The following is a 9205-nucleotide window of genomic DNA, read 5'->3' on the forward strand; positions in this document are numbered from 1 at the left end:
ATAGATCTTGCTCTCGAAGCCCAACTCCTCAATTTGGGATGACTCGTTGTCTATTCATGTATTCCACAGTTGCAGGGTACATCAAGTTGATTGTGGAGCTTTAATCCGCTGTTTCTGAGGCTGCTGGGAGAGATTTCCCTTTCTCTTCTTTGTTCTCACAGCTCACAGGGGCTGAGCTTTGGATTTGGCCCTTCCTCTGCGTGCAGGTCACTGGAGGGCGTCTGTTTTTTGCTCAGACAGGACGGGGTTAAAGGAGCCGCTGATTCGGGGGCTCTGGCGCACTCAGGCCGGGGGGGAGGGGCACTGAGTGCGGGGTGGGCCTGCGGCGGCAGAGGCCGGTGTGACGTTGCACCAGCCTGAGGCCCGCCGTGCGTTCTCTCGGGGAAGTTGTCCCTGGATCCTGGGAACCTGGGAGTGGCGGGCTGCACAGGCTCCGCAGGAGAGGGGTATGGAGAGTGACCTGTGCTCGCACACAGGCCCCTTGGTGGCGGCAGCAGCAGCCTTAGCGTCTCCCGCCCGTTTCTGGGATCCGTGCTTTTAGCCGCGGCTCGCGCCCGTCTCTGGAGTTCCTTTAAGCAGCGCTCTTAAACCCGTCTCCTCGCGCACCAGGAAACAAAGAGGGAAGAAAAAGTCTCTTGCCTCTTCGGCAGGTGCAGACTTTTCCCCGGACTCCCTCCTGGCTAGCCGTGGTGCACTAACCCCTTCAGGCTATGTTCAAGCCGCCAACCCCATTCCTCTCCCTGAGCTCCGACCAAAACCGAAACCCGAGCCTCAGCTCGCAGCCCCGCCCGCCCCGGCGGGTGAGCAGACAAGCCTCTCGGGCTGGTGAGTGCCGGTCGGCACCGATCCTCTGTGCGGGAATCTCCCCGCTTTGCCCTCCGCACCCCTGTTGCTGTGCACTCCTCCGCGGCCCCGAAGCTCCCCCCTCCGCCTCCCAAAGTCTCCGCCCGCGAAGGGGCTTCCTAGTGTGCGGAAACTTTTCCTCCTTCACAGCTCCCTCCCACTGGTGCAGGTGCCGTCCCTATTCTTTTGTCTCTGTTTTTTCTTTTTTCTTTTGCCCTACCCAGGTACGTGGGGAGTTTCTTGCCTTTTGGGAGGTCTGAGGTCTTCTGCCAGCCTTCAGTAGGTGTTCTGTAGGAGTTTTTCCACGTGTAGATGTATTTCTGGTGTATCTGTGGGGAGGAAGGTGATCTCCGCGTCTTACTCTTCCGCCATCTTCCCAGACCCCGATTTGCGTATATTGAAGAATCCTTGCACTCCTGGAATAAACCCCACCTGATCATGGTGTATGATCCTTTTAATGTGCTGTTGGTTTCTGTTTGCCAGGATTTTGTTGAGGATTTTTGCATCTATGTTCATCAGTGATATTGGCCTGTAGTTTTCTTTTTTTGTGACATCTTTGTCTGGTTTTGGTATCAGGGTGATGGTGACCTCGTAGAATGAGTTTGGGAGTTTCCTCCCTCTGCTATATTTTGGAAGAGTTTGAGAAGGATAGGTGTTAGCTCTTCTCTAAATGTTAGAATTCGCCTGTGAAGCCATTTGGTCCTGGGATTTTTTTTGTTGGAAGATTTTTAATCACAGTTTCAATTTCAGTGCTTGTGATTGGTCTGTTTATATTTTCTATTTCTTCCAGGTTCAGTCTCGGAAGGTTGTGCTCTTCTAAGAATTTGTCCATTTCTTCCAGGTTGTCCATTTTATTGGCATATAGTTGCTTGTAGTAACCTCTCATGATCCTTTGTATTTCTGCATTGTCAGTTGTTACTTCTCCTTTTGCAATTCTAATTCTATTGATTTGAGTCTTCTGCCTTTTTTCTTGATGAGTCTGGTTAATGGTTTATCAATTTTATCTTCTCAAAGGACCAGCTTTTAGTTTTATTGATCTTTGCTATTGTTACCTTCATTTCTTTTTCATTTATTTCTGATCTGATCTTTATGATTTCTTTCCTTCTGCTAACTTTGGGGTTTTTTTGTTCTTCTTTCTCTAATTGCTTTAAGTGTAAGGTTAGGTTGTTTATTTGAGATTTTTCTTTTTTCTTGAGGTAGGATAGTATTGCTATAAACTTCCCTCTTAGAACTGCTTTTGCTGCATCCCATAGGTTTTGGGTCATCGTGTTTTCATTGTGATTTGTTTCTAGGTATTTTTTTTTAATTTCCTCTTTGATTTCTTCAGTGATCTCTTGGTTATTTAGTAGTGTATTGTTTAGCCTCCATGTGTTTGTATTTTTTAACAGTTTTTTTTTCCTGTAATTGATATCTAGTCTTATAGCATTGTGTTTGGAAAATATACTTGATATAATTTCAATTTTCTTAAATTTACCGAGGCTTGATTTGTGACCCAAGATATGATCTATCCTGTAGAATGTTCCATGAGTCCTTGAGAAGAAAGTGTATTCTGTTGTTTTTGGATGGAATGTCCTGTAAATATCAATTAAGTCCATCTTGCTTAATGTGTCATTTAAAGCTTGTGTTTCCTTATCACAGGGAAACACAAATCACCCTTCCCAAATCACCTTTCTGATTGGTGAAAGTGGGATGCTAAAGTCCCCTACTGTTATTGTGTTACTGTCCATTTCCCCTTTTTTGGTTGTTAGCATTTGCCTTACGTATTGAGGTGCTCCCATGTTGGGTGCTTAAATATTTACAATTGTTAAATCTTCTTCCTGGATTGATCCCTTGATCATTATGTAGTGTCCTTCTTTGTGTCTTGTAATAGTCTTTATTTTAAAGTCTATTTTGTCTCATATGAGAATTGCTACTCCAGCTTTCTTTTGATTTCCATTTGCATGGAATATCTTTTTCCATCCCCTCACTTTCAGTCTGTATGTGTCCCTAGGTCTGAAGTTAGTCTCTTGTAGACAGCACATATACAGGTCTTCTTTTTGTATCCATTCAGCCAGTCTATGTCTTTTGTTTGGAGCAGTTAATCTATTTACATTTAAGGTAATTATCGATACGCATGTTCCTGTTACCATTTTCTTATTATTTGTGTGTGTGTGTGTGTGTGTGTGTGTGTTAAGAAATATTAGTTTTATTTAACCAGTTTTCACAGCTGAATATTTATTCTATAAAAACTTTACAGATTGTACAGTTTATATATAGTTCAAACTACTGAACCAAAAAAGTAGGTCCCACAGATGCAAAAATACTGCACCAGCCAATCCATGGTAAAGGCAGATTTACACGCTGTACAGCTCTCCACAAGGCCAGGAGGTGGTCGGTTCTAAGTATAAACTTCAAAACTGTACAAAAATAAGGCTTTGATTTTATTTCATTCTTCATACATTCAATATGATTGCAAGCTCAGAAGCCTACCGAATGATAGGCGTCTGGAATCAGGAATCAGTCCCCACTCCTGGCAGGAATGCGGACGTCTATTTACACAGGGCACTCTCAGACAGAATCCTGTACTTGGTATATCGTGTAGACATGAAAGCAGAGACCAAGAACATTAAACGTCGATATAAGGTAGTTTTTTATCTTAAAAAGGAGTTTCTGCATTTAATAGTGTGCCAAAAGAATTTTAACTTATTAAATAAAATATATTCTAAGTGAACCAAAAAATTACACTTTATAAACATAAAAATACTTTATTTTTGGTGTAATACATCAATCATATCTGCAAATAGAAAACCAAAACTGTATATAAAGTAGTTCTCACCCAGTAACAAGAAGCACTTATATAGTTATTTTTTCAAATGGGTCAGAAAAACTAATTATAAACCCCCTATAACTTAGAGATCATACTTAGCTATTCAGTGATTTGCTAACACTGCAAAACAAGCTTTCCCCTAGAGAGAGAGTGGTTTCTTCCTGTTAACTGGGTAAGAATCGGACATATTTAAGAAAGAAGGCAGAATCAACTGATTTCTCAGCATGAATCCTAGGTGTGTTTTAGTCTGGGGGTATATTCAGCAGTGGGTGTTTAATCAGAAATACTTAACCTAAAAGAATAAGTCTTCCTTTCGATTGAGAAGTTTCCATCTCTGACGTTTTGTACCTTCCTGGAGACAAGGGCATGCCTCAGATCTTTCCGTATTTCTATTTGGGGTGGGGGTGGGGGGGCGAGGCGGGCTAACACCTCTTTAGATTCTGTTTTCTAGAAGGAAAAAACAAGGAAAACAAACATTATTCCAGACTTTTCTGACACCCAAACCAGGAAAACACACTCCTTTTTTATACAGTACTAGCCAAAGATAACAAAAAGTAGAGCCTCAAAGAGCAGCCCAGAGCTCACAATTATACTTTTATACCTGTGTGTGTATTAAGTATAAAATAATGACGTTTGGACAAGCTTTGTAGTTATTTAAAGTTACAGTACTTAAAGACTCCTTGGTAACAAATAGCTTGGCTGTTTCAAGTCCTGCTTCCAAGAGTGAGCTCCACGTGAACCTGTTTCAGGCTGTGAGGATGGGTCCGCACCCCAGGGAGCCCCAGCCGGCCTGCGCGATGCGACTACAGGGTCGTCTGGGGCAGCCCGGCCGTCAGAACTCGTCGATCTTCCACTGCAGGTACTTGAACATGGAGTCCATGCCCTGGGCCGAGCCCCAGATCTTCTTCAGCACCTCGCACTCCCGCTCGTTGGCCTGCTCCAGCTCCAGCTTCATGTTGCAGCGCACCAGGGCCTTGGATTCCTCGAGCACGACCGGGTTACAGGAGGCGAGCTCCTTAACGCGGACCATGACTTCCTGGGTGAAGGTCCCGGGGCAGAACACCTGGGAGACCAGGCCTTTGCCACACGCCTCCTGCGCCGTCAGCTTCCGTCCGCTGAGCAGCATTTCATTCGCAGATGCTCCTCCCATAATCTTGGGAAACATCACGGTGGAACAGCCATCTGGACTCTGTCCAAAGGCAGTGTAGGGTGTTTGGAACCAAGCCTTCTCATTGGCCCAAACCACGTCACAGAGAGTCAGGATGGACGCTCCTAGTCCAATGGCTGGGCCGTTTACGGCTACAATAATAAGCTTCTTAAACTGAATGAAAGTATTCACAAAGTTTCTGATGGCCTCGGCCATCTTCGTGCTTTCTCTCTTCCGGTCGTTGGTCAGGCGCCGAATGAAGTAGATGAAGTCAAGGCCGCAGCAGAAGACGCTGCCCACGGCGCTGAACAGCACCAGCTTGCTGTCGTCGGCAGCGGCCGAGCTCAGGGCGCTCTGCACTTCCTTCATCACCTCTGGGTTGAGAGAGTTGTTCTCGGATGACTTCGTGAACAGCAGGATGTGGGTGAAGCCATCCTGCTTCCGGACGACGATGTCCCTGTACCTGTAGGCTTTTTCCGGCTGCCTCACGCTGAAACGCAGTCGCTTGTCGAAGGGCTGGTTTTGTCTGTCATCGATGAATTTCCTCTTCCCGGCCGTCATGCCCGTGACTGACGTCTGCAGGCTGGTCATCCCGTTGGCCGTCAGCACGTCCATGAATGGGAAGGAACCTTTCCCGTTCACGGCTAGCCCCGTGGCCATAGCCGCGGTCACAGGGCCGGACACCTGTGGCACCAGCGGGTGTATCAGGGGCCGGCTCCCCATCTGCGCACGCTCGGCAACGGGGCCCAGCAGAGCTCCTACCGGCTTTCTGGCCGCCACCTCCGGCACCACCGTGTCCTCCTGCCCCTGCTCGACGGGGTCCAGTTTCTCGGGGCTCTCGCTCTGAAAGCCGTCCACCGCGCTCCTGCTCTTGATGGGGCTCTTGGGCACGAGGATCTTTATACCTGACTTGGCCAGGTCCATGTTCTTCCGGTTCAAGAGGGACGGGGCTGGGTCCTTCCTGAACTTCTGGCTGGCGGCAAACAGCGGGCTGGCCTTGGGCTCCTGCTCTTTGCCAACCACTAGCGATTCAGGAGAGGCCTTGGAAAAGCCGCTGTTGGTGGACCTGGAAATCTGCTTCCTAGCGTTGCTCGGGGAGGCCCGGTTGGCCCTGGTGAAGGGGCCCTCCCTCTGCTTCTCGGTGTGGCGCCTGTTGAAGTCGTGGATGTACTCCTCGCAGTTTACCAGGTTCTGCTCTGGTTCCCAGGTGTCGTCCTCGCTGTCGTAGCCCTTCCATCGGACCAAATATTCCGTCTTCCCTTTTTTGTTCTTCCTTTTGTCAACGATTCTTTCAACCTCGTACAGCTCCTCGGAGGCCATGGTGGGCGGTGGAGCTGGGGGCGTGGGGCAAGGCCGTTGAGGCGCCGCGCATACGGCGGCCGACACTTTGTTTCAGTTGGGTCCCTGCGTGGCCTGCGCTTCCGGCTCCGCTCGGCTCCGGCGCCGGTCGGGTGCGGACCGGCGCTCACTCCCGCCGGTGTGGGCCGCCGGCCGGGTTGTGCGCAGGAGCAGCTACGCAACGTGCTCTCCGCGCCGTGCTCACTCCCCGGCGGGCCGGCTCGGGCTCAGGCTCATTGCGTAGCCGCGGGGCGGGGCGGGGCGGGGCGCGGCCGGTCCGGGGTGGGGCGCGGCGGCCGTGCACTGCGTCGCGTTGGCTCCGCGGCTCCCCCTCTCCGGTATAGTGCAAAAATCTTCCTCTTTCTTATTATTTTGGGTTTGTTATTGTAGGTCTTTTCCTTCTCTTGTGTTTCCTGCCTAGAGAAGTTCCTTTAGCCTTTGTTGTAAAGCTGGTTTGGTGGTCTGAATTCTCTTAGCTTTTGCTTGTCTGTAAAGGTTTTAATTTCTCTGTTGAATCTGAATGAGGTCCTTGCCAGGTAGAGTAATCTTGGTTGTAAGTTTTTCCCTTTCATCACTTTAAATATGTCCTGCCATTCCCTTCTGGCTTGCAGTTTCTGCTGAAAGATCAGCTGTTAACCTTTTAGGGATTCCCTTGTATGTTATTTGTTGCTTTTCCCTTGCTGCTTTTAATACTTTTTCCTTGTATTTAATTTTTGATAGTTTGGTTAATATGTGTCTTGGCGTGTTTTTCCTTGGATTTATCCTGTATGGGACTCTCTGTGCTTCCTGGACTTGATTAACTATTTCCTTTCCCATATTAGGGAAGTTTTCAACTATAAGCTCTTCAAATATTTTCTCAGTCCATTTCTTTTTCTCTTCTTCTTCTGGGACTCCTATAATTCGAATGTTGGTGCATTTAATGTTGTCCCAGAGATCTCTGAGACTGTCCTCAATTCTTTTCATTCTTTTTTCTTTATTCTGCTCTGCAATAGTTATTTCCACTATTTTACCTTCCAGGTCACTTATCTGTTCTGCCTCAGTTATTATGCCTCAGTTATTTAATTTCATTTATTGTGGTGTTCATCATTGTTTGCTCTTTAGTTCTTCTAGGTCCATGTTAAATGTTTCTTGTATTTTCTCCATTCTGTTTCCAAGATTTTGGATCATCTTTACTATCATTACTCTGAATTCTTTTTCAGATAGACTGCCTATTTCCTCTCCATTTGTTTGGTCTGGTGGGTTTTTACCTTGCTCCTTCATCTTCCCTGTGTTTGTCTGTCTTCTCATTTTGCTTAACTTACTGTTTTTGGGTCTCCTTTTCACAGGCTGCAGGTTCGTAGTTCCCGTTGTTTTTGGTGTCTGCCTCCCGTGGATAAGGTTAGTTCAGTGGGTTGTGTAGGCTCCCTGGTGGAGGGGACTGGTGCCTGTGTTCTGGTGAATGAGTCTGGATCTTGTCTTTCTGGTGGGCAGGACCATGTCCAGTGGTGTGTTTTGGGGTGTCTGTGAACTTATTATGATTTTAGGCAGCCTCTCTGCCTATGGGTGGGGTTGTGCTCCTGTCTTTCTTGTTGTTTGGCTTGGGGTGTCCAGCACTGGAGCTTGCTGGTCATTGAGTGGAGCTGGGTCTTAGCGTTGAGATGGGGATCTCTGGGAGGTCTCTGGCTGATTGATATTACGTGGGGCTGGGTGGTCTCTGGTGGACCAATGTCCTGAACTTGGCTCTCCCACCTCAGAGGCTCAGAACTGACACCCATCCAGTGCACCAAGACCCTGTCAGCCACACGGCTGCTACTGTTGGATGGTCTCCTGCAGAGGGGGTGTGGCTGTGGCTCACCGCAGAGACAAGGACACTGCCAGCAGAAGTTCTGGGAAGTACTCCTTGGCATGAGCCCTCCCAGAATCCACCATTAGTCCCACCAAAGACTGCTACAAACATTCTAAAGAGTGTTAAAAACCTTAAAATTTGAATTACCCTATGTCTCAGCCATCCCTTAACTGTGAATTTATCTTATGGAAAGAATTAGAGATGTGTGAAAAGATATACATCTAAGATGCTTTATCAAATTTATTTATAACATTGAAAAACTGGAAGAGCCTTAATGTCCAACAATAAGTTACTAGTTAAGTAAAATATGTATGTTTAAATGATGGAAAGCTGCATAGACATTTAAGATTATGTCATAGAAGACTATACACTGTCATGGAAAAATGTTCCTGATATGTAGCCCAGTGAAAATAGCAAGTTACAAAACAGTATATTATAAAAATACTATTCATATATAAACATAACAGACTGAGGTGTACAAATGCAAATATTTTTTTAAATGAAGCTTGTTGCTATATTCTCAAAACTTTGATTTTCCAATCTACACAGAACATACATATTTTTGGCCTATTCTTGTTTAAATTTTAGTCTAGTCCCCTGATATTTATAATCCAATCTAGTTATTAGAGTCTTAGGCTCTCTTTGTTGACAATTCTGTCAAAATTCAATATTATTAGCTGTCACTATTCATAGTTCCAAGCTTTCTCTCTCTGAACTAGCACTGTCTACTCTACCTTCACCAACTCTAAACAGAGCAGGGGAGAGAAATCCTCTTCTTGTGCTTGCCCAAGAGCATCAGTAGTGGGAGGAAGACCTGGTCTTGACCTGGGGCCACCTTATTTCCATGGCATCTACTGCTATGGAGTCTCGGTGAAAGCCAGATGCATGGTTTCCTGAGACCATATTTTGTTCCACACTAGCCCCCTCACAGAGCACCCCCTCACCATGCAGGGGCAGCTGTGTATCGTTTTGGCACACTCAGGAAGCTCTACACCTCCTACCTGTCTGCTCATCTCTGCGCTCAGGTTAGACCTTGAGATCTTCTTCTGTGCCCTCTGAGGCGAGTCATTGACAACTGGAAAAGGTGTGTCTCTTTTGTCCTCTCTCTTCCAGGCACACCCCAAGATCTCTTTGAGTCCTACTAGTATTTCCCATCAATCATTCTGCCTTCTGAAATCACCTGATTTCCTGAGCAGGACCCTTCCATCTTTAAGGGGCACATGTCAAATAGCTACCTTGCTACCTG

General features: G+C 46.6%; 1 pseudogene; it reads right to left on the reverse strand.

Moving 5' to 3' along the window:
• Window positions 1-3524: 3524 nt before the first annotated feature.
• Window positions 3525-6277, reverse strand: LOC101330244 (chromodomain Y-like protein pseudogene; annotated as a pseudogene).
• Window positions 6278-9205: the final 2928 nt, after the last annotated feature.

Source organism: Tursiops truncatus, chromosome 4, assembly GCF_011762595.2.
Source record: "Tursiops truncatus isolate mTurTru1 chromosome 4, mTurTru1.mat.Y, whole genome shotgun sequence".
In the NCBI taxonomy this organism is placed as follows: domain Eukaryota; kingdom Metazoa; phylum Chordata; class Mammalia; order Artiodactyla; family Delphinidae; genus Tursiops; species Tursiops truncatus.